We start from the raw sequence: 26,221 nt of genomic DNA, 5'->3' as shown, positions 1-26,221 counted from the left end.
CGAAAGAAGTGCTGAGCCTATCAAATTAAATTCAAATTTCGAAGAGTACAGATGCCTACACTACATTCTACAACTAATAGGTACAATTATGTACCTACACAACTTTCATCACAATAAAACAGCACTTATCAATTCCGACTAGACATATCACATAGACAATGATGACAAAATGTACCGCAACGTATGAATCACTTACAATTCTCAGTACATTTATCCATGTTTGAGAACATACATAGTTTACTCGATGACGAAAGTGTTACACATGAACAAGATCAAGGTAATTTCAACGTAGACTGTATTATAGACTTGTTTGTTCTTCAGTGTATTGCTTAGAAGATAATGGGTTGTTCTATAGATTTTATATGTACAATTGTTGTTATGTGTTTGACGGTGAGTAATGAAGATGATCAGTGAATCTTACGTTCAAGTGATCGTCGCATGAAGTGAATTTCGCGAATTGATTTGATTTCATAAAAGGTATTTAAACTTTAGCTGCTTCTAACACATAACATACGTTTTAGTAAAGTAAAGATGACCGATATTGTATAACAAAAAAAGTTTTAAAAATATAAAAAAACTTTAGCTGCGTCAAAAGGATTCCCCTTCTGGGAAGAACATGAATAAAATGATACACAAATTACCTATCTGTTATTATATGTATTTTAAGTCCTTTAAATTCTTGGCCCAGCTTAACCCAGCGATTGAGCCAAAATATATAGAAGGAGTTTCACTTCGAACAAAAAAATTAAGAAAGTGATTTAAATATGGAACTTTAGGAAAAGTAAGTAAGTATCTAAGAATATTTTTAACGTTAACTAGTGCTGCAACTCACCGTAACTATAACTTTACTTATACGAAATGTTATAGATCCACACAGACGTCACTGTAATACAAGAATATGCTAATCCTTGCGGTTTTACTTGCATTTTCCTCTAAGATGAAATTGTAATCCCATGTTCTATCTCTCAACATCTTAAATGTTATCTAAATCTGTTTAGTCATTAAATAGTGTTACAACTTCCACGTATGCAATATTTGACTGAAAACTTCTCTTTCAGAGTTATAGTAACCATGTTTTTTGCATTTATTCAGTGAAAACTGCTAGCTTTGACAACAACAACAATTAAGTTGTGTTCGATTTTTGCTGTCAGAAATTATATTCAGTATTTTTTTATTTACATAATCAAGCGAGTTTGTGAGATTCTAACTGCTGATTGCACACCTGTAATTTTTCTCTTCCTTATATAACAAGAAAATATTAGTGACACTATCTAATTTATTATTTTTATATCAATCTGTGATACTGTTACGAACAATGATTAATTATTACAACGGGCCATGAACAAGGCTCGTGATATCGGCACGAAGAAAAAAATAAGTTGTTTTGACATAAATATTATGATAATTGTGATTTGTAATTATTGTGTGATATTGTAATTATTGTGCAGGCCTAGTAATCTACAAAACAATACAACTGTTTGTCATTTACCGAAAAAAAATATTTTTTTTGCCCTATTTAAATGGAATTAGTAGATAAGAGAAAGGACTCAGGATCTTTATCCGGGTGCGAGGAGTGATTTCTTCGAACTTACTTGTGGAACTACAGCTAGTGTCAAATAATACACTCTTTTGCAAAAAAAACGGGCACCTATGCGAAATCTTAGTTTTTAGGACTTTACGTGTATTTTAAAGTGTTTTAATGACTGTAGTATGTTTCTAGCATCAATAGGGTTGGCCAAGCATGCGTGAGAGTGTATTCTAAATTTGAATTTTGTGCTATTGCTAAGAAATTGGTTAAACCCTGTTTTGGACTAATTGCTGGCAGAAAGTTCGTCGGTGTTTTGAAAAGTTTTTGAAGTGATTTTCAGAAAAATGATAATGCAGTTTTAATTAGTGATTAATGTACCTTTCTGTTAGATCAAAACATTTTTTTAAAACTATGCGTATTTGACAAAAATTTTCACCTGCTCTATATGAACTATACTGATGATTGATGGCAATGTTGGGAGTTTCGGTATTTTAGTGTAAAGCGTTCTATTGTTTAGATATTGTACCCACGTATTTTAAAATATCGCTTTTTCATAAATAAACACTATTTAGAGGAGTATCAGTAGCTTGGGCTGCGACAAAACCAATTTAAAGTAAGCAGTGCCGATCACAACTCGTCTCCCATCGGACTTTGACATTTGACACGTAAAGTCCTTAAAACTAAGATTTCGCATAGGTGCCCGTTTTTTTTTGCAAAAGAGTTTATATGTTAATGTATGCATTTTGTGTACGTAAAGGTTTCCAGAGTATTGCAAAATTATTTGGATTGATTTCTTAATGGTAGGTACCTATTTTATTTAAATGTGTACTACTTGAATAATATAATAAAAAGGTATTTTTATTTTCCCTCAAGGCTCCGAAAATACAGAACCGATAAGAAAAATTCTTTAACTTTTGGACAGCCAGCTTCCCGAGTACCATAGGCTTACTTTATATGCATAGGCTTACTTTGTACGGGCAGTAAGTCCGAGGGAAACAACTAGTGTACGATGAAGTAGTAAAATGTAGAGAGTTATTACACTAACTGTTTCTCTTATCGATGAAACCATCTGCAGTGACCTAATACCAATCATTGATTGTTTAAAATGCATATGTCGTATCAACAATTAGTGCAGTCCAGTGCCTAGTTATTTTCCTCTACAGAAGAGGTTTTTCCCAAACTGCTATTACCGAAAGGATGTTTGACCACTGACCAGAATTAACAAAGTCACTCTCAATTTAATGGATTATTTTTATAGGTTCTTAGATGATTTGCAATATCCATGTTTTTGTTCAGTTTCCTTGTTTTATTGTACAAAGAAAGTTAATTAATTTATTCAAATAGGGTTGTACAACTGTAAACGAATTCCATTCGTGTTCCTCTCATTCTTACTCATATCTATAGAAAAACAGCTGTCGATTTCTATATTTTGCCCTTGACCAGCTATCGTTCTTTAAAAATATCGATAACAAGATAAAGAATAAACAAATTAACGGCAACTCTATAAGAAATGAAGTTCAGTAGATATCTACATACGTTGAAAAACAATTGTGATAATAAAGTAGTTTATCGGAAATCAGACCATCGATTTGGATTTTTCCATAGCGGCTGAATTTGTTTTGACAGTTTCAGGGTCCATTTTAGACCTAGCCAATTAGACTTAAATAAATCCTGGAACTATGCGTGAACTGGAATGTGGAATGTTAAAAAAAATGGCGACTGTTCTTTTTTAAAATAATAGAACTGAATCCATGACATACCTATCTAGTTTTGGCCATTGCAAGGTATTGTATGATGTTTAAACACTTCGTCAGTCAATAGGTGTTAATATGTATTTCAAACTCTCTAATACCACGAACCAAAGTAGTGAACAGATTAAAAAAAAAGCAAAAAGAATGCGGCTATAATTAATCCAGTATCAAGTTAATCGTAAAAATATTGAATTATCTGAAGATAGCGAAATATCGCCGGACAAAAGTCACTAGTGTAATAAAAGTAAACATTCCTCGAGTAAAATATAAGAAATAGCTACATTTCTGCTAATTTGTCTTGTTAGGGTTGCCACTGCGTGGTGTTAAAACTGGTACATCGGTTGCGAGAACAATTTTATGCCGTCCCGAAACGATCTATTTAACATTTTGTGGTATGTGTTCCACTTTGGCCAACCCTATTTCTAATTCTGAATGTCTTCTCTTATTTAAGGATATGTGCCAGGAACGTAAATGTATGACTTTATCTTATCTGCTAATTGTAATGTGTGAAAGTATTCTTAATTTGCTCGGTAAAATTATCCTAATTAAAGTTTACATAATCGGGAAACACCGCACCTAAAAAGCTAATTATACCTAACTCTTATATTGCCATCAATCATTAGTTACTATGTGCATGTAGATACCTACATATTTAAAAAAAACACAAAGGAAATCGGTACAAATATTGTATGTGTCTTAGTGTTCGGTGAGACACTGGCCTAAAACATGGTCTTGAGTTCTTATTAAACCTTATTGACAATGGAAGCATGACGTCAAAGCATACATTATTATAGAGAACCACTAAGTGTGAGGCTTTACAATTTTGTATTAGGCTCTTCCGTTGAGTAATTACAGTACTAATCTATTTATATTTCTTCCTAAAAAGGAGTACAAATGATTGTGGTCTATTATTGGCAGTATAAGCTGTATTTATGAGCGGTAAGTGTTTCTTCTAGACAAATTAGTGTTTTAGTATTATTCTTATGTTTCGTGCAAAAATCATGTGGTTTGGAATGTGGATAAGATTTTTCAGTTTTGTAGTATTGACTGGCTAAGTTGATAGGAAGTAACACCAGTTGCAGTTACAATTAATTTACTCTATTTTGGATTGAATTAACATTGACATCGCTAAACACCACCAATAAAGTTAAAGAGATTTAATCAAAATCACTAAAGCAAATCTTGCAATCGTAAAGATAAATAAAAGGGGTATTCCTGAGTACAGGAAAGCGAATTTGTGAAACATTTATTCAGAATGTGTTCAGGGTCGATAGTACGAAGATAAACCGAGGCAATTTCGAGCAGCCAAGGAGCCGTTAGCTGGTGAAAGCACAGCGACGCAGCGGCTACAGAGTTACTAAGAAAGGGATGTGCCTCGTGACAAGACCCAAATTAACGAGGCCCGCTCCGCTTGAAATTTACATGGGTATGCATGTTGCGCTCCTAGATAGTGCTGTACTGGCAACTGGATTTAGTGCCACAAATAGTTTCGGAACTCCGGATCTAAGCGAGCTACTCGTATAAGGAACTGTAATTAAAGAAGACTCGAATGAACTGTGACCGGGCCTTAATTGTATAGAACGCTTTCCTTAATTTGAACAAGCAATGTTCTTACAAACAACCGTTATATTTATTCTGTAAATAGTCTGTAACTGTTCTAGTTATTTGTTGCGTTGTTAGGCGCAGCAGTAATGAGATTGCTTTAATTACTGTCGTGTTTTGAAATGATTTTGGGGTAATTAAATGTAACAATTAAAGTACATAACACACTGCACATATGCATAATCAATGAAATAGAACATCAAATAGAATATTCTAAAGTTTTTACAATATTTAAATCAAACATTCAATGCAATCAAAAACTCGGCTACTAAAATATGGACAAGACAAAAAAAAACGGACAGCAAAAAGTATCCTTTAAATCCATGACAGTTTTCCCGACTATTGAAATAAAAGTTGCTAAACCGGATATAAACCCCAATACATTGAATTGGCAATATCTATATTTCTGTAACGCAGCCAATGATCATGAACGAACATTTTCTTAGCGTCGAAACAAGCCGGCTGCGGTCACGTTCAAGGAACCGATAAAAATAAGTTACATCTATCTGTTAGCAACAAACTTCGTTGCGGACCATTTAGCAATTCAGCAGGATGCGCAAATCGTCGAAGTTTAATTAAAATTTAGTTAAGTCGCGATTTAAGTTGGTATCAGGACGAATCAATAATTTATTCCTTCGGTGGTGAGTGTGTACTGTGTAGGCCATTGCAGTGCAGTTACAGGATCCGTTCTCGCATACTGTAACACATAGCTCCGCAGAGCGCTTAGCACGGAATTCGATTCAACTAATGCCGCCTAATCCTGGCCGGTGGCACACAAATGGCACAGGGTGCATTCCGAAAGGCTATGTGCAATTTGCAGTTGGTGATTGATGATAATCCTCGGCGCATCTGCGACAAAACAATGCACTCGCCGCGTCTGCACTGCTAATACTATTTTTCCGGTGCGCATCGATTGTCGCCCTATCAATTTTGTTTGACATTTACACGGATACTGATATTTGTTATGTGAATGTAGCTTACTTTATTCAACTTTGCTAAAGTAAATTAATACCTACTACAATATTTAATTAATAATGAGTAAAGAACTTATTTAAAATCGACTTTAGAGCTTAAGAAATAAGTGTTGACTTCAGAAATGAGAATTCAAAAAACATCAAAAAATCATCTGCAAAACCCTAATTCATATTTTGGAGCATTTAAATAATGCGCAATAAAACTGGTCTGTCTTATTCTAAATAAATCCCCGTCAGTTCCGTTGTATAGTGCGGCGAGGCGGAACGAGGAGCGGAAGGTACGCCTTCGGAAACAGGATGGTGTAAGATAAAGAGAACATTTCCTATGGCACGTCTTGCGAGATTTAGCAACATTCCAAGACGCCTCTTTTAATGTGCCGCTAAGTGTAATTCAGTTTTTTGTATGCTGGTTATACGAATCTAGTTTTGAATATGCTAATTTTAATGGCGTTTTGAATGTCCGTATTCTTTTAAGATGATTTATAAAGGAAGGGCGTTTATATTGTATTTTTATTCCATTTGAAATGCAGGGCTTGGGAGGGTTCTGCGTTTTATCGCCCTTAACTAAACCTCTACTATTATTTTATAAGTCAGAAAGAAATATTGGTTCTACTTGCAGATTGATTAGTTACACCTTTCCACATCCACTTAACCAATATTACAAACAATAATCAAATTACTCTAAATCCATATCGTATATTCGGATCCAAATCGGCAATTACATCAACAATCACGTCATAATCTATAGCTTTGTATAATTAGGTTATATCATTCAGCATCAATCTAACATATCTATTACTTAAGATGAATTAGGACATATCTCTTCAGACTTAACAAATAAAGGACGTTATTAATAGATGTATCAAGTACAAAGAATTGTTACTTTTCTCGTCTTTTCATCTCTAAATATATCTCGTTCGTTTTTCCTTTGTTTTTTGCTTGCAATTCGTTGTTAAAATAGGTAAGGGCATCGGCCTGTCTGGCAATCCTTCGTCGTATTTCTAAATACTTTCTAAATGTAGCAATTAAATTGTTACACAGAATTATTAATTGTATCGAAACAATACTTAGGTACTTGTTACTAGAAATGGAAATTTTAATGCAATTTTCAACGAAACAAAACAATTTTGAACAACATATTTGAATTTTAAGCGAAATCTGAAGTTAGATAGTTATACCAACTGGAGTTGACGAGTTATTCAAGGAACAATTGAATGCTAAAATTTATAAATGTCGGTTTTTGAAAAGTGTTAGGAGTTATTGTTCTTTCACCTTTATTTTGAATATATTTTCCTTTTATAGAACCCATCTCATTGTCTGGCTCGAGCGGTGTATTAATATAGCTTCTAATTTCCGCTTGCCTTGTTTATTTTTAGCAGAATATTTTCCGTGAAAATGCATCTAAATGTGTAGAACTTTCTTAAACGCAGTAGCGGTGTTATTAGATCTGAAAAATAATTTTATATGTAACATTTTTTTTAATATACACTTTAACAATTTTTATAGGACAATGAAACTCAAATTAAAGAGGTAAGTTTGACAAACATTAACAAACAACGCATTCACCAAGATATTGCTGACGTATCTTCATTATTGATAACTTTGTATCTTGAGCTGTAGCTTTACAGTCTTTATCGAAATTCGCAGATACTACTAGAACGTATAAGATATAATATAGGTAATACAGCTGTAATTGCAATGTTGTAGATTGGGACCTGAATTTCAGCGGCTCCGACCATCGGCCCATTAGCTCAGTTGGTTAGAGCGTCGTGCTAATAACGCGAAGGTCGCGGGTTCGATCCCCTCATGGGCCACTTTTCAGTTTTTTGACTTACTAATTTTCTTCGTTATTCATGCATTTTATAACTTTCATAATTTTGGTAGGCATTAGGTACTTTCAACAGCTTACGTTGTTTTTGTTAGGTAGTTGCAATGATATTATATATATGGTAGTTGTATGTTTTCTGACTCATAACATCTCATTCGAGCGATTGACAGTTACTGATAAGTCTCTACTTACGTACTTTGCTATCGGTCGCCTTTCTATCAAACCTATTACCTAAAGATGAGATAATTTATCTCAAGTAGAGGACATAAAAACACACAAACAAAAATATCTGATCATATCGACATTGATTCTTTAGTGACATGATGATTAGAGTGAACGTTTACATACAAAACTTTTTCCTTATATAAACTCTGCCTATGCTACTAGCTTTATAAACACGCAAGTTTGTAAGGATCTGTTACAGCAAAACTACTGAATGTATTTTCATGAAACTTTGCAGTAATTTAGCTTACATATCAGGATAACATACAAGCTACTTTTTATCTATATGCCAGAAGTAGTTCCTCTCGGACGCGGCCTTAAACTAGTTAACCATTTACCTAGCTTAGAAATATTTTTCTAAAAATACTTAAAAGTATTTTCCCAGTAATTTGTCTTCAGTACTTAGTGGGTAGCGGAGTCTAACAGCCAGAATTACATCGGCAGCTGGCCATTAGAGATAGCCCGACATTGAATTGCCAGTCATCAACAAGCGATCCGTCCGGTCTCAGGAACTACTGATCTAATTTACCAGCTACTTTACAGTGATCGATGCTTCCCGATTCAGTGGTTCTGTTCTGCATATGCCTTGAATTTGGCTAAAAACTTTTTATGTATATTAGGTAAATCTTCGTCATAACGGCAAATGTGAGTTTTTTTGTAGCTCATACCCTTTAATGATATAGGTAGGACCTATATTAATTACCTTAATACGTGGACTACGATTATTCATCATCATCATCATCATCAGCCTATCGCAGTCCACTGCTGGACATAGGCCTCTCCAAGTGCACGATTACGATTATTATCATTATGTATAGATTTGAAAAGTCGTGGTGGCCTAGTGGGCAAAGAACCAACCTCTCGAGTATGAGGGTGCGGGTTCGAATCCAGGTCAGGCAAGTACCAATGCAACTTTTCTAAGTTTGTATGTACTTTCTAAGTATATCTTAGACACCAATGGCTGATAAAAAGGTGAAGGAAAACATCTTGAGGAAACCTGGACTATCAAGTCTGAAATCACCAACCCGCATTGAGCAAGCGTGGTGATTAATGCTCAATCCTTCTCCGTGTGAGAGGAGGCCTGTGCCCAGCAGTGGGACGATGAATAGGCTGTAACTAACTATATTTTTGACCACGTTTCAATTCAGCCAGTACTGCATTTCATAAAGTGTATTATCGAGATGAAGATAATGTGCATACATGCATTGATATTCATCTGTTTTTCTCGTATGTTCTGATATTTTTTTATCACCCGACATATAGCAGAAGCCTTGATTGACACAGTAGTTGAATAACAATTTCAAATTCCTTGTCGTGGGTTCGATCTCAACACTTAATTTTGTATGTACGTACCTGGGGAAACACTTGAAAATCACAGAAAATCCTGAAGCAAAGATTGCTATTTACCTCTTAGTTCTTGGCAAGATCTTTGGTTAATAAGAATAGTACCTATAGTGCCGTCAAAGAATTCACTTAAAAGAATTTCAAATATAGCATTTGACCCTTGCATGTTTACAAATTAACAGTGTCACTACTTCTTACCAAAAACAAAATCATTCAGTGCTTTAACACTGGTCATCATCACACGTACACCGATCAACTGTATTAGGTACCTACTTATCAATAATTTGGTCACACAACCCGCTCATAATTAGCTAGTTAGAAAGTATAGTGTATTCACCTGCACTCCGGTATAAACAGCCAAAAGAGCCGGAGCTCTTTAGGCGCCTATTGACGCAGACAGGTGCGTTGTTCACTTGTTCGCCAACTTTTCAAAGAAAAACTTTGCAGACGGGGTATGGTATCAGTGCGTCTCACTTTTTCGCAAAACCTTCATTTGCATTTTCATTGCAAAAGTGAATACCTTTGTGTTACTGAAATTTGAATACTGTTTTTATTTTTTTTGGTCATTTGAATCAATGAAATATTTTGCTTCTACTTAGAATTAAAATCTTAAATAATATTGAAAATTATGTTTATTAAACGAGTACATTTAGACATTTGTATGATTTCTTTGATGATTTTCAGTGTGTCTGCAACAGTCTTTGTTAGAAAATTTGTTTGATGTCAGACTAAGATTTTATCTGGAATATTTCTAAAAAATCTTGAGTTTTAGATATCTACTGAAACATCAAAGATGCGGTTAAATATGAAACGTAGGTATTAGGTACATATCAGATAACTCAAAATAATGCGATGTTCAAGTGACAGAAAAATATTATGACAAACATGAACATTTATCATAAGTAAACGTCATTATTATAATATTGTTGAGAATATTATCGAAATTCATTGTTTTTGTTATGTGTAAAATAGGTACAAGGATACCCGAAGATTGCGCATAGTTTATCATAAAGTGACATTCAACACAATAGCTCGATGGTGAAGAAAATAAAGTATTGCAATGTTGTTAATTTTACAGCTATACAATTGTGAGGTTCTTTATTTTATTTGATTGGAGTTCCACATACATTGTTGAAAAAAAAGTAGGTTAACAATATTGCCACTAAAATCTACCTCAATCACATCTAAAACTTCACTCAAGTTTTGGTCACGTCTGTTATTATTTCATAATTTTAATTCTCAACAAGATTTTTATTCGTATCGTTCATTTCTTCATAACATAGCCCCGAATTCTTAGAATCGTTACCATTGTTACTTGGAACAATGAAGAGAGCTCAAAAAAAGTTTACAATCAACCGTGATGTGATTGTTTAAGTAGGCGATAGGAACTTTTTTTCTCGCTCAATTTTATCGCAGACCGAAAAATCTCAAAACCTTTTTTAAGAACGGTAAAATAAAAACATTTTTATTTCATTTCTCAGTTGTATTCTTTTTCAATTTTTTTAGTCTACATTACCTATTGTAAGCAAAAAAGATGTGAGGTCCTTATTGTGACGGTGTTGCGTATTGCGTGAAAAATAGTTTTTAGTGATATTAAAAAAAAACTCTGGTCACATCACTCGTAAAATCGTGGAATTGTGATTTCGTTTTGAAGAAGTTTTCCATCCATATTTTCTATTTGTCAGCACTCACTCATGCCTATACAAATTAAATATTTTGAAGTTATTTTACATCAAAAAGGACCCACCTCAAAAATATTCGATTATTCCTTTTCAAAGCATCAACTAAAACACATTAATCCTTAACTCCTTTCCAATTACCTATCTATATTTTTTATCTATCCATACCACTATCCCATTACCCCGTTCTTAAGTCCTAAACAAATCGTTTGTAGTGTATTGGCAGTAGTAATCTTAGCTCCTTCGAGTTTCGCTGTCAGCTGCACAGCACCACTCCTGATTAGTGCTAGTGTACTGAACTTAACTGCTTGCAACACGTCCCGAAATTTACTACCAGCGTTACGGTATTACGGTATTTATTATGGTGTCTTGAAAAGAACTTAATTTGACATAGAGTATTTTTGCATAGGCATACACATTAGGTAGTGTTCTTTAAGAAATTAGAGTTATTTTTTTAAATTGCAATTGTCATAACGTTTCATAGTTAATATAATCACCGCAAAAGGTGATATTGAAATACGTAGGTATACAAGATTTTTAAAAATACGAACATAATATCAACCAAAAATAGTTACTACCCTTTTTTAACGATGGTAAAAGTCATCAAATGACCTACTCTCTTCTGTGGGTTAGCAGCGGTGAGTGAGTGTCAAACTTTTACTGACTAAAAACCCATCGTGTTCCTTCGTAGGTGTTTTATGTACCAGAGCCGCGGTAAGTCTTCCAAATAATCCCACAGTCCAAATACCTTATGCTGGTCCTGAAACTATTGTCAATCAAAATAATATAGCCTTCACAAGTACGCCGAATCACGCCAGACTACACCCTCCATCCCTTACCAATAATTGTACATCAACGGACGGTCAAGCTCAGGATCGCTGACGTCACAGCCCGTCCCGGCGAGTGTAGGCTGTTGACACACTGGTGCTGAGTCGAGTCGTCTTGTGCACTTACTCAGTAATTTATGTCGGCTTCGTGTGCAGCCTGCATTAATACAAGGTGATAGTATAGGGATAGTCTTCAGCTTGTAGGTTTTGGATATGTAAATTCGTTGCCTTGCCATGAGTTTTGGTAAGGGTTTTGTAAGAGAAAGCTTGTAGAGTAAAAAATAGTACTAGTAGTAAATTAGGATTAAAGTATGTAAGAGATTAAGATACCAGTCAGCAAGATTGAAACGATATTGTTTGCGTTGTTGTTCTGTTCTATGTTTATAAAGATACACGAGGTAAAAACATGAATGGAACTCAATAATGGACAATGCATTCTTGTTCTTCATTTAACAATTTGATATAATATTTAATAATAGACTTGACAAAGTATCACTTCAAACCAACATAATAATATCCAATAAACAATTTCCAAGATTAAACTTATCAAAGAAACCAATACTTTCACAATACAGTTCCCTTGAAGGCTGAAGTGTGTCTATTATAAAGATTTCTCTTATCGCTTTAAAACAATATTTAGGCATAACCACCTATTAAAATTGTTCGATGTACTTTTTGAGAATGCTAGTTATTTGTATACAGTGTACGGTAAAACTTGGTCCTTTTATTCGTGGAACAAAAGCACCGGTAATAACTCCTCCTTGGTACGCTCGTGGACAACTGAAACAACTCTATGGACTTCGCGCGAAGTACATTGACGGCCAGTAAGGTGTGTAGTTTGGGAAACTTTTTAAAGGAAAAACTTTTGTGTACCGCTTCGAAACAAGTCCTTCGTTGTAAAAAATCCTTTGATGTAGTCATGCCTTTATATTTTAATAAGTACGCGCTGTTTGTTTGAGATAATGCAAGAAAGTATCTTTAGGTAAATGTTTGGTAAGTTACTATCTAATCTATTCTTCATCTGATTTGAATTTGATAATATTACGACAGTTAGATTTAATAGTATTGATTAAGCGACACACACCTAATATTTGCTTTGTGCTTTCAAAAAAATATATAAAAGTACTGCAAATATAATTAGGTGAACTATGTGTCTGAGTCATTGATCCTTCTGTGGACTTCCCCGAGCTTATTTTTTTATAGCGATAGAAATAAGGACTAGTATAAAATTAAACAATAATTGGAAAAGGAAACGACTGTTGCAAGACCATCCAATAATTACACCACACATATTCACTTTTATTCAAAACTGCATTAACAATTCTACTAATTTTGAACTAAGATACTATATTTTGCTGCCTCTCACGTGTTTTCTATGAAATTGAAACGGAGATAAAAGCCATGGCGTGGTCACGGGGCGAGGTCTCGACTCCAACTTCGCGTTCATATAATTAATTCCCATGTGAATAAAACTATACAGAAACATACTCTAATTATGAACGTCAGTCACGATCTCTGAGGTTTAAATCTGAATTATTACTGGAAATGTAACGTACATAGGTTTTAGGAACTGGTAACTAGTGTATGAAAGATAAAATCTAACTAAGTCGTAACTATAATAGATGAAGGATAGGAATGAATGATGGATAGTTGAAGTTGGTTTATAGTAAGCTGTGTTTGCTGATGTCAGAAAAGAGTTAGGTGACCGTTTTTGCACCTTAATCAGACTACCGCCTGGTCCCGTTCTTTAAATTCAAGTTTCCAGCCGCCTTTTTATGGTACCTATACTTAAGCCCACATTTAACACATATTTCAAGTTCATTTTGAAGATTGGAGTCTATGAGCATATGCGGTCTAAACAATCACAACAATACTTACTACTTTTACTGTCTAGCTTCTAATACAATTCTCGAAACATCTCAACAACATCAATGCATTTTAACAATTCAATGTATCATAAAGTAGTACAATGAAAGTTAGGAACAGTAATATCCTTGTGCGGGAAGACGTAACGTTATTGCGTTATAAAACTATAAGAATCCCCCGCGAGTGCACTTGGAGTTCAGTTTAACTTGTGAACGATCCGCAAATATGAACCGGACTGTACCACCTTTTGAGTACTTCGCCAACTACATATGAATTTTATTGGATATCCTGTAATAGATCTGTTTCAATTTAATTTTACCCGTAAATACAGATAGATCAATAATAAGAGATACAAAAAATCTATTCATAATTAATGCTCAATTTCTATTTAGTTATTGTATAAATGTAGAACGAGGTTATTAATCCCTGATCCTAGCTCCGTAAGTAAGCAAAACCCCGCTGTAAGATAATCGGCTCATTTGTGTTTCTTTTATCTATGAATACAAGTAATCTTTCTAATTCTTTAATAGGTATCTTAATAAAAGATGGGAAGTTTATCCTGGTCTCATACAAAAATGATTTATTTTCATTTGTTACCAAAATCAACACTTGGCAAATGTCAGTATTATAAAGGTCATCGTTACGATAGGATAAAAGCCCACACTACACTATTTCTTATGTGGGACGAGAAATATAATAAAGAAACTCACAGCAAAAAAGATTTTCAGAGCAAATCTCATAAAGTCAAAATATCAGGGCACTAATGTAAAAAACAAAATATGTCCAGCGTTAGCGGAGTGATTCCACTTTGATCGCGACCAGTTTCATCATCATCATCATCTCAGCCATAGGACGTCCACTGCTGAACATAGGCCTCCCCCTTAGATCTCCACAGATGCCTGTTAGAGGTGACCTAGCGACCAAGTTAGGTTCACAAAACTGATAATTGCACTAGCTCGTCAAAACTCGTATCGGTTATAAGAAGGTCTTCACATACAAAAGAAAACCAGCAGGGTCTAAGTTTACTCGGTAAGTTAGTTAACAAATCGATTACATCAATAGCTACAAATTGTATGAACTAAGGCGACTGACTCGCCAAACACACTCGAATCTGCATAGCTACCTCAAAAGGGAGGGAGTTAACTGAATCTGTTGATCGGGCTATTAGAACCAATGTACACGACTTGAGTGTTCGATAATGTTTGTTACTGAGAGGGAAACTTATCGAATCTAACTCATGAAAATGTTATTTTTTTTCAATTATTTTTCAATACCTGAAGATTTTGATGTGGCTTTTATGATTAAACGAAGTTAGTCCTTAGGTAGTTTAACTTCTGTGGAAGAAATAGAGAGATATGTAAGATGTGCTCATTCTTACAAAAGGATTGACTGATTTTATTTATTCAGTCTAACCACTATAATCGTGTAATTGGCCCAAAACACTTACAGGTACTGCATTTACGCTTCAATCCTGATCCGAGGGATTAACAATAGTCTATTAATTTAGTGCAACGCCGGTCTCAGATGGTGTGAACCGGCCGTCCATTACGCGCAAAGCTCAGGATAACTCTATAATATTGCGTTGCATTGCAGTAATGTACTGCATATTACTTGTCATTAGGCACAAGCCAGGTAGATCCGGTAATTAGTTTGCCCAATGACGGTATAATTGTCCGTAGAACATTAGCTATGGGCGATTAAATAAATACGGGAATATTAGGTGTTTGCGGCGCCAGTTGATTCAATTATCGAGGTTGTGTTGGATAGGGCGATACTCTTGGATAACTGACTATGATACCGGTTGTAATGTGAACCTTACTTCATATAAGTTACTTTCTTAAACATAATATAAATATTTTTCTGGCGGATTGGTTTGCTTGAATTTAGAGTTGGGTTCAGTTACCAAAGCATTACCAAACTTTGCCATTTGTCTATGATTTATAATATACGTTTACATACTAATTAGACATTTTAATTACGAAATAACACATCACTATTTACAAAAAAAATCCAGAACAAATCTAGCTCAAAAACTTCAAACTACAAAAAGAAAAGAGATAATTTCGCAGCAAAGATTCAGCTGTGGATACTTATTCTTCGGGACTGCAGTGCGGTGAAACGTAGGCAAACTTCGTACTTTATGCCCCTGATTTGATATGTTACCTAGTTTCCAAACAAATCTTTTGCTACATCTTGTTTAGTGACATAGATACTCGTTTTTGTAAACTTTTTTATTTAACTGTATGATTCACACTTTTGAATTAAGTACCTATACATCATTTTTCACCACAAAAGAGTGTAGGTTCTTCGATCCTCCGTCCCTATCCTAATTTATGAAAATAAATTAAAGAGAAAATAGGTACCATACTAATTTATCATGTTAATCATTATAATTAAAATTGTATATTGGAAACTTTCTAACTACAAATAATGTTTAAATTAGAATGGTAACGCATAAAATTCATAACAAGTCATATGTATGCAAAAAATATGAATTCATAATTCAAATTAGTTTATCAGTCTCTTTTTAAAATGCGCGGTCTGAGCTCATTGTTATGTATTCACTGGGAACACAACTAGAAATGCTTTACACAGAACTGCATCTTAATCAACCAAGACAAAACAGATTAAATTAAGTATGCACACAATTTGTTCGAGAAAATCCAAGTCGTACACTGAGCAACTCTTTTACTAAGTAATACGTTAAAATGTCAAGTGAGCAAAGTAGACACATATTTTATATTGTTGAAATAAAAAAAAAAACTTCTTTCAAGTACTTCTTTAAGGGGGAGTCTCGTGGCCTATCAGTATTCCGTACACAGTTCGACGGGGGAAACAAATTTTCAAAATTGAATTTTCGGAAACGAGTTGAATGCGACACGGAGGGGTACACAAACTCGAAAACGAAACGAGATTTTTGTCATCTTAACAATGACTTTTATGATTGTTTTAAGACGATTCTGGCTTTTAAGAAGTTTTATTCGTTTGTTAATTGATTTACTAATTTATTTTGTTTACTTTGTTTCAATAATATCCACAAGGGATTATGGTCTACCCATAGAATAGGAATGCTTTACGATCTTATTAACTTTTTAAAATATCATTATTTTTTTGGTCCAAAAAAGATACTATCGATACTAAATAATTTAACTGACAATGCTTACCTACTGATATTTTGGTCACACCGCAAGGTTGACACGTTGATACAATTAACTGACTTCTTTGAGCATATTGTCTGATAGGTACAGTCAAAACAATGGGTAAAAAAAAACATAAATTATGTAACTGTGTAACATTATAGAACACTTGTGTGAATGTACGACTCGCACTTAATCATGTGTTTTCGTTTTGATTTAACATTGATTTTATCACTTTTCTTGATAAATATATTTTTAAAACAAATATTTTGATGCCACAAATCATTATCAATGGCTTACTTTTCAGTTGCAGTGTTATCTAGGTTTTAAGTATTTCTGAATTCCGTTTCCAAAATTATCTAGGCCACTGCTTCACCTACTTACAAGCTCGCCTGCTTCCGAAATGTTCGTGATTTATTGCAAAACGAGCAAATTAAAATAGGATCTTATTAACTGCAATGTTTTTCATTTTCTTCAGATGAAAATTGTTCTCAAATAAACGTGAGATAGAAATTTCAGGTAGGAAGCAAAAGAGATTCTTGTTATACCTCAAAGTAAGGAAATTAAATAAGGCCACAATTTTCCTGTTTTGTCCAAGTGTCAATAGCACAATTTACAATGACAGTTGTGTGTCTGACGCTTCAAAAACACTCCAATTTTTCAGTCTTATAGACGTTCGATAGCTATGAAAGATATGAGTACTACACCATGTATACGGTGCCTCGATATGACCAAGGAGTTTAAATGCTCTGTGTCAATACAAAAGATGCGATTAATTCTTCAAGTTCTCAGTCATTGAATATTCTCAGAATTATATTGGAACGAAACAAAGGTTTATCAGGCTGACTTTATTCTAAAATCCTATTTAGCAATGCAGAGAGAGAGACAAGAAAAAATCAAGGTATCAAGTCTTACGAGTTAAAGTCGTGGATAAGTCGGCACGGGCATTAAATTCTAGTCTTTGTGCAATTTAACTACTGCAGCTAAAGAGATAATGCTCTCAAAGTGATTTCACACAGTTTAGCTCTTAGTCGGCACGGGTAGTCAGCTGGGGTATATTTATGTTATCTAATATTTTAGATACTTTATCTTAAAATGTGTATACAACGCCTTAGAGACTTGTGCTAAAATTATAACACTACATTTTGGATCGAACGCTCGAATGCCGCATTGAGGAAATATTCTAAGTAACCACTACTTCATAAGATGTCCTTTAACTTAGAATATTGAATATCATTATATTATGAGATACCTGCTATAAAAATAACCTTTACATCAATGCTCCAGAGACTAAAAAGTGAAAACACAAGAATTAGCACAACCACACCACTAAAAACGACCATAACCAACCAAAGAGGTTAACATATCTCCACAAAAGTTAGACCCACTTGACCAACATAAATACTCTATGGCCGTAACATTGGGAGGCAGGAATTGCAATAGCTGCAGTGAACAGCCCGTAATAGGTCGCTAGCTGCGCAATAGACACCACAATGGCCCATTCCCCTAGTTGACTCTTGCAGCTTGCGTGAGATGACATACTTGCCCCCGAGTGGGGGAAAAGTGTTGCCGTATTCAATATTTATTGTATTACTATGAGCAAGAGTGGTAGTGGGTTCTTGTAAAAAACTGATGTGTTTTTGTTAACTTTTTTATACGTTCATCCTACTGAAGTACTGTGTACTTCCAGCACGTTATTAAAATAACTGAGCAATTGTCCGAAGTGCCATTAATTGCCAACTGGATTCATATGATGATGATGGTAGATGATCGTCATCACTTAAGAAAAAACATACTACGTTGGTACGGCAGATATTGTTTAAACTTCGTTCCATTGTTATTTCTGGCTATCAAGAATTGCCCTATACGAAAATTCTATTCTTAGATCGAAATTAACCGTACTACCGTATCCCATAAATTTTCTAGCAATGGCAAAATTTATCCTTAAATCTGGCAGCCAATGGGGTTGCATGCTCACATATTGATATTCAACCAGCAATGCAGAGCCGTGCGTCGAAATATAAACAGCACTAACATAGCTTTATTTCAAAACGAACTTTGGTTTCCGATTCATAAACGCTGTTGAGAATTTCATTACAAGAACCTCTTGCTTTTACAGTCTTATTGGTATTTGTATTGTACTCTATATTTAAGATTTTATTAAGCCTTGATTGAAGTAGGTATTTAATTAAGAAACTTCAAAAAGGACGAAGAATGTGGGTATTCTTTGAGTAATTTGGACATTATATTCATAGCTAAAATCCAATCGTTCTTTTATAGTTAATCTTTTATTTACGTTAACTTTATAGATTTCTAGAATTAAAAGATCTCTTTTGTTAATAAATAAACTTACCTCAGCTTATCAACTTAGCAGTTTTTGTTCTTGTACGGAACAATTATATTAACAAATGCTGCTGAACACCCTTTTAGTAACGAGTTCCTGAGTCCGTCACACGATACCCCTCGGAATTAAGATTTTCTAGCTGCTGAACTGCCAGAGATTATAGCGTTTTCTGAGTCACGGAATGGATTTAATGGATGGATATGAAATGCCAACCAGGCATTGACCGCATAAAGCGCAGTTAAACCTTCAGATTGATCGACCCACGTGGCTGTTCATGAGCTACAAGTTTCTCTGAAAAATAAACAAAATATGTAAGTGCAATTGCAAACAAAACGTAGCCTGATACGCGATTCAACCAATACAATATTTTCTGAATTCATTAAAAAATCCGGTAATTATAATACGCTTTAATTCTTCATTTAAACTTAAATATTGTACCTACTACATGTTCTGCATCAAAATCTATAGATATCTACTTAACAATTATTCGGAGTGAGCTGGGGCTCACAACTGGATATAAATCTCTTCGAAGTAGCGGCACTACAGTTTTAGTGAGTCTGCTAATCGCTCTGGTCGCTCAAGTACAGCTAAAATCGACTATTGAGTATACCTTATTGGTTCATAGAATACTATGGCCTTTTCGAATAGTGGCGAGATGTGATGGCATACCAATGAATACAAAGACACGATAATTATTTAGATTGTTATAGTCACTATTGAATTAATAAAATGTCAAATCATTTGTTAACGATTATTTTTTTGTGTCAAAAGATATGGAAATAGATTTGTTCAAAGAAATACCAAATGAGGACGTGGGACGAATTAACATAACAAGAGAATATATTTAGTAATAATTTGCCAATTACCCGTGTATTATTTATTACTTATAAAATAAAGTAGGTAGTCTAAATATGAATACACACTTGAACCACTAACACCAGTCTATATCTCAGCCAAAAAATAAACCAAAAATGTCTAACGAATTTTAATTACTCCAAACTAAACGACGAAAGTAATTAGGAAAATTACAGCACGTACGTAAGCTTATGGTCTTAAAAGTTATAATAGAAAGAGCACTTTGTCATGTCAAGCTTTTAGCAGCCTCTTTAATTTCTCTTTGTGCAGTAAATGAAGACATTAAATCGTTTACGTCAGGGCATAATGAGAGAAAGTAAATGAATCAGGACCTACGTACAATATGAGTTTAATGAATTGATGTAATATTACAAGGGTCTGGAGGAGTGCTGTTTACTTTATTATTGTACTTGTGTGTACTTCTTCCGAGGTATATTAACTATTGAATAGGTTTTGAAGTGTCTTTATTACATAAATATTTAACCTTATTTGAATTGGGGCAACCTTAAATATAATTTGTTTTATACCTAACCATAGACTATCGTTTTTAATAATTTGACATGCAGATTTCAGAGGAAAAAAAGATTACGCCTTCTATGAAACTCCATTCGTTAAAATACCTATCCATATTACTCGGACAGTCAAAAAAAGTAAAACATAGCAAAGCCCTTCAGGGTACTCGCTAATTATATTCTTTGCTAAACTTACAGCAATTATACCAACTGAAAAAAGTACGTTATAGAAAAATACAAGTGTAGCAATATAATTAAAATTTAATCTCTACGCAATAAAAGGAATAGCGTCGGTGCGTAATAAAGTCTTTGTTATGATTCCATTTGAAACAAATGAGCTCGAGACAGAAGCCCTTAAATACTAATTGCAGGTTTCAACCACACACTCAAAGCTGCAAGTTTAAAAAGAAATAAATTAAAATAAATTGCTTGTATTATCTGCTTTTTAATCAAATGTGTATAACTCATTTGAATAGATAAAAATACAACCCTTAAATACTAAAGGATTGGAGATAGTTTAGATTAAGTCTCTGCAAACTGTAGGTTCTTATACATACACAGATAGTCTACCAATTTTATCCTAGTAACCTTTCTGCTAGGAACCGAGGTATTCACAGAGTAGATACCTCTATATTAAACACAAATTCCATGTACTTGCATTATACCTCTGTAAATGTATCAATTTCGAGAACAGTATTCACATACATCCCACACGAGTAATGTTATTTCAAGGAACTGTTATTTTCATCGATGTTCCTTATTATTTGTACATCACTGATTAATTACAAAATGATTAAATAAATATTCGCAAATTAAATTTTGAACATTTGTAAAATACAAAAGCATTGTGCCTGTAATACTTGTATCACAGCACGACTCGTACTGTAGATTCAATTTTAAGAATTTGCTCCAGTCGACGTTCGCATCCTGAATAGCAATGAAGCCAAGTTATGAGTAGTGCTTTCTAAGTATTGTTCAGCGCGTTATTTTAATCTATGGCTTAAGTTTATGAAATTTTATTAAAATCTTTTAAATATTCGATCTGTGTTCGGTTTTTGATAGGATAATTTTATGGATGTACGTGAGAGCTGGCGCGTGATATTATTGGGTCTTTTTTTCTTTTTGTTGTTTTGAAAATAGATCTTTAACTTTAAATGCACAATTATAGTTTTGAGCTCTTTTTGAATTCAGATTTAATTTTAAAACACTAACTTGTAAAATCAATTTTATTTCATAACATATTTTTATATTGTTTCATGTCATTTCAATCCATATTGACTAGATTTTTTAGTAACCTAACCTAACCTGACATAAACAATATCAATTTTGCCAACGAAGAATCTATTCTACAAACCAGTAACACATAATCACACCAAAACCACCACAAATTCATTAATTAAAACCCAAACCCATATCACAGATACGTCATTTTACACCGTAAACAACGTTCGGTATACGGCACATTCACCAGTAAATCGCAGTGCTATCAAAATCTTCATACGTTTCAGTCAATAATACGCCGCTGTCGTGCACGGTATTCGCACATAGCACCAACGGAAATTGAATGCGAACTATCGACTATGGACAGACCTGACATGATGCCGATGGACGTATACATTCGACTGACGTATCTGTCCATCAGTTTGGACAAAGACAGCCATCTAGCGTCCGAAACATCAAAGACTAGTTGACATGTTTCAATTATCAACGAGTCATTGCGATTGCTTTAGTGTTTTATTTTGTTATGTTTGCTTTCGGCTATTTCGATTTTGTTTGGTACGGTGACAATGGATTTTTTAGGCCAATGTTTGGTGGTGCTGCCGATAGGGCAGAGTCAACAGTTTTATGGAATTTCTTTGTTTGTTGCAGGTTTTTGGGAAATATTTTTTAGAACTTTTTGAAGACTCGTCAAAATAAAAACTTTTTTTTAAATAAAGTTGCTCTTCTGGCTCTGTGTTTTTTACAAGTTATAGTTAATGACACAATGTAGGTAACAGTTAAATTATACAAAGTATATTTACCTGGTTATTGAATAGCCTCCCTTTCGAATAGTCTTGAAATAAACTGGCAATGTTAAATCAGCCGTGAAAAGTTCCTTTCAAAGTAATTACAATATTCCCCTATTCATATTGATTGAAACCTAATTAATTTAATAATCTACCGTCGTATTATGGTCTAGTTCAGTTTATATTCAATATTGATACTGAAATAATACTCGGGAACATTAATTAACTAACATTTAGTCAGAATTCCGAAATTGGCTGTGTGAGGCTTATGCGATAAATTTTCATGTAAACCATAAATTTCATTAAACTTTTAAGTAAAAATTATTACCTGGATGCCTGCTCTGGTATTAAAGGCTCATAAAATGTATCCGTGTAAACAGTTTTTAGGGAACTGCTTTCAGATTTTTCTGCAGGTAGATTTTCTTTAATCTACTTTTAAGTAGAATTGGTTGCGTTATATTTTTGAGATTTCCTTTATATTGCGAATGAATTTACAAATACAGACATTTTATTATCACATGGTTAAAAAAGCTTTGCGCGCTATAAGTAAGTCAACAATGACATTAAAAAAACTTAACATACCAATATACCCATCAATCCCTAAAACAGTCTACACAAAAATAAAAGTTCCTACTAAATTATTATGTTGCTCTCAAAATGATCCGACCACTAATAGGCCTCATGAAGAACTTTCTTACAAAAGCAGAAAACTTTTCGTTCGGAAGCCACGTACCTAAGTAGCAAAAGATTCCCCAACTATCAGCAACTTTCAATAATCCCGGTAAGTCGATTGTAGCCAAACTTATTTGGGAAGACGAGTGCGTGTAGTCGTTTTAGATAAAGCAACATCTGCTCTATAGAGTTCTCTTCAACATATCTTTTGTTACTAGCTGTTGCCCGCGACTTCGTTTGCGTGGGCATATAGAATTTCCAATTTGCCAATTTTGTTTATTTAATTGTTCATTGCTCAACCCCCGTAGGTGATGGCGTGATTATGTATAGCCTATGTGTTGAACCGGCCCCCAGGTAATTGTCATGCAAAATTTGATTTAAATCTATGCAGTACTTTTTGAGTTTATCCGGGACAAACGTACAGACAAACAGATAAACAGACATACAGACAAAAATTCTAAAACTACATATTTGAGTTCAGAATCGATTATGGATCACCCCCCAAGTATTCTTAAAAAAAAATATTCAATTTACAGTTTTGACTTTCCTATCATTTTATTATATGTATATAGATTTTCACGCTCGTTTTCCCTATGATCTGAGCAGAAGTTTGAACGCTTCTATACTTGGTGATGGCTCTATTCTAGTATATAGAATGACGGGTTTATTCTAGAAGGAATATGAAAGGGCGCTTCGGTCGTACCTTTTTACGGAATAGTTTTTGTGGAATTTTGGCTTGAGAATATGAAAAAAAGATTTTGTTGGGTAACTTTCGTTTTATAAGTATTTTAAGGTGAATGCAAGTCTCTGGAAAAAGCTAAGCTAGATTTACTCTACTAACTTATTTTTTCGTGGAAATTTTAGAAGATGGATAAATGGTTAATTCACCTAAAAATGACTTTACATACTGATAAGTAATATTTTGTGTTACTCCAAAACATAGGGAAATAGACAGAATTAATGTAATATGTCCATTCAAATTAATATTACTTAGTCCTGCTATTACATTATAACGCGGGTAATCCTCGATCAATCATCTAGCTGCACATGTGTAGGCCACGCTAAGACTAGAACTAACATAGGATTAACATAAATAATATCCTCAGGCCCTAACTAGGTAGTAGGCAATACGGGAGGGATATAAACAAAAATAGGTGATACCTAATTACGGGGTGCTAAACTTACCTAGATTGCCGAAACTAAAATATGTTCTGCCCTTTTCTACTGCTTTTTCATATTTATCAATTTAATAGGAAACTTATATTATTATCGTACATCATGCCGGGTTGAGAAAGTCAGATAAGCAGTCTTTGTAAAACTCTGGTACTCACCTGCATTCGGTTAGACTGGAAGCGAACCCCAGCATAGTTGGGAAAAAGCTAGGCAGATGATAATTGTGATACATTATTTTTATGACGAGTTCCTGTAAATAAGAAACGAATCATTTAGTTTACGGTTCGCTCTACCTTTAAGCTGTCAAAAATCTAGGCAACGTCAGAAAGGTAGTTTTTTGCAAAAAAGGTTATTATAATAAAGCAGAATATCAACATGTTTTTACGCTTCCGATAAAAATCTGGTCTCTTCTCTCGTAGAGGAAACGGCGCCAAATGAAATCTTTTACAACGATCTGTTAATTTAAAAAGATGCTAATCTCTGTGTGTAGGTATTGGGCAGCTCTGGTGTGACATGGTTCATGTGAATGGCATATTTTACACTTGTGTACAATGTTATCTCTTCACTTTTTATGAAAATTGTCGGTTCAGTCAGGATTTACTTAGCATTTTTACAAAAGAGAGAAAGACATACTAATATATCATGAACGCTTATTGTATGATATTTTTTGCAATTTAGTTTTGTATGATAGGCACTATAATTAAATGAAATTCACATACTAAATCCGGTATTAATGAGATAGAGATATATGCTAGCTACACTTACTACACATGCATTATCGATACATAACTTACTTATATCTACATATATGACGTTTTATTGTTATTTATCTTGACGATAAGATTAAAAAACAGCTGACATTACATCATCAGACGTATTTAAGATATACTACCTAAATAAGGATATCACGAATGTCATACAAGGACGAACGTGATCACTAAAATAATTTTATCGTCCAAATTATTTGGCTTACTAATCAAAGAATAGACACAATAGTCAAAATTAACTTCTAAATTAGGTTTTACTTATTAAGTACTAATGTTTTCTTTCGCCCACTGACTGCGACGCTTTGCGTGGGTTTGCGAACTTCAAAAAGGTCGAACCTTTAACCCTGTCGAATAAAATATAAATTTAATGAGGTCAAAATAAATATTTATAGTTTTTACTCTTGCACACTTATTTATAATGTTTAAAAAAATATTCAGGGCAGCCTGGTTCATTTTCCATGTTCTTCAAAACACCTTAGCTTAAAAAAACATGACGTGTATCTACTCGTATGATATTCCATAGTGCTGAAAACCGAAACAGTACTGAACAAACCGGATTTTCAATTTCCTATCCGGACCAAACACTTTCCTTGAGAGAGCATTTTTTATACTTTCACTGTTTACCTATTACGTGGTGTCTGTGTACTTTGTATGTGTGGGTAACACATGAGTAAGTTTTCCATTTTGCGAGCTCTTCCGTGTGACGTTCGATGCTGAAATGAGGTTTCAGCTGATGAACCTGTAACAAACAGGCTCTTGTTTATATTCATTTATCCAGTTTCTTACCTCTGAAACCTATAAAATATGTGTTACCTATAAAAAATGCTGAAATCTTATTTAATACAATAAATGCGGAAATAAGTTCGTCGCTTTGTTGCATTTACACGCCAAAACACCTACATCTTTCTAAAATTAAATAGGTATACAAATACTTCAGAGCCTAAGAAAGGAGAAGCTATTTTTTATCCAGGGGCGAGGTAGTTCTATCGAGAAAAGCCGGTACTGAATACTACTAAAACTAATCCGAAACCTAGATAAAAATAAGTATCAAAAACTGGAACAATTGAAAAAAATCGCTTTTACATTCCTTTTCCTAAAGCCTTAATCAACGATTTAAAGTTCATTAACCCCACC

General features: G+C 33.9%; 2 protein-coding genes and 1 non-coding gene across 3 annotated transcripts in view; 2 read left to right on the top strand and 1 right to left on the bottom strand.

The window, feature by feature from the left end:
* LOC110380488 (cullin-associated NEDD8-dissociated protein 1) overlaps positions 1–26,221 on the bottom strand; it is a 574,273-nt gene that overhangs the window by 131,738 nt on the left and 416,314 nt on the right. The gene's annotated exons all lie outside the window — the stretch shown is intronic.
* LOC110374106 (lachesin) overlaps positions 1–26,221 on the top strand; it is a 115,444-nt gene that overhangs the window by 2,126 nt on the left and 87,097 nt on the right. The window lies entirely within an intron of this gene.
* Positions 7,596–7,669, top strand: Trnai-aau (transfer RNA isoleucine (anticodon AAU)). The gene has a single exon. It is a non-coding gene; the product is annotated as a tRNA-Ile (tRNA).

Source organism: Helicoverpa armigera, chromosome 3 (assembly GCF_030705265.1).
Source record: "Helicoverpa armigera isolate CAAS_96S chromosome 3, ASM3070526v1, whole genome shotgun sequence".
In the NCBI taxonomy this organism is placed as follows: domain Eukaryota; kingdom Metazoa; phylum Arthropoda; class Insecta; order Lepidoptera; family Noctuidae; genus Helicoverpa; species Helicoverpa armigera.
The sequence above is the reverse complement of the archived record's forward strand: the minus strand, read 5'-3'. Positions and strand labels throughout refer to the sequence as shown.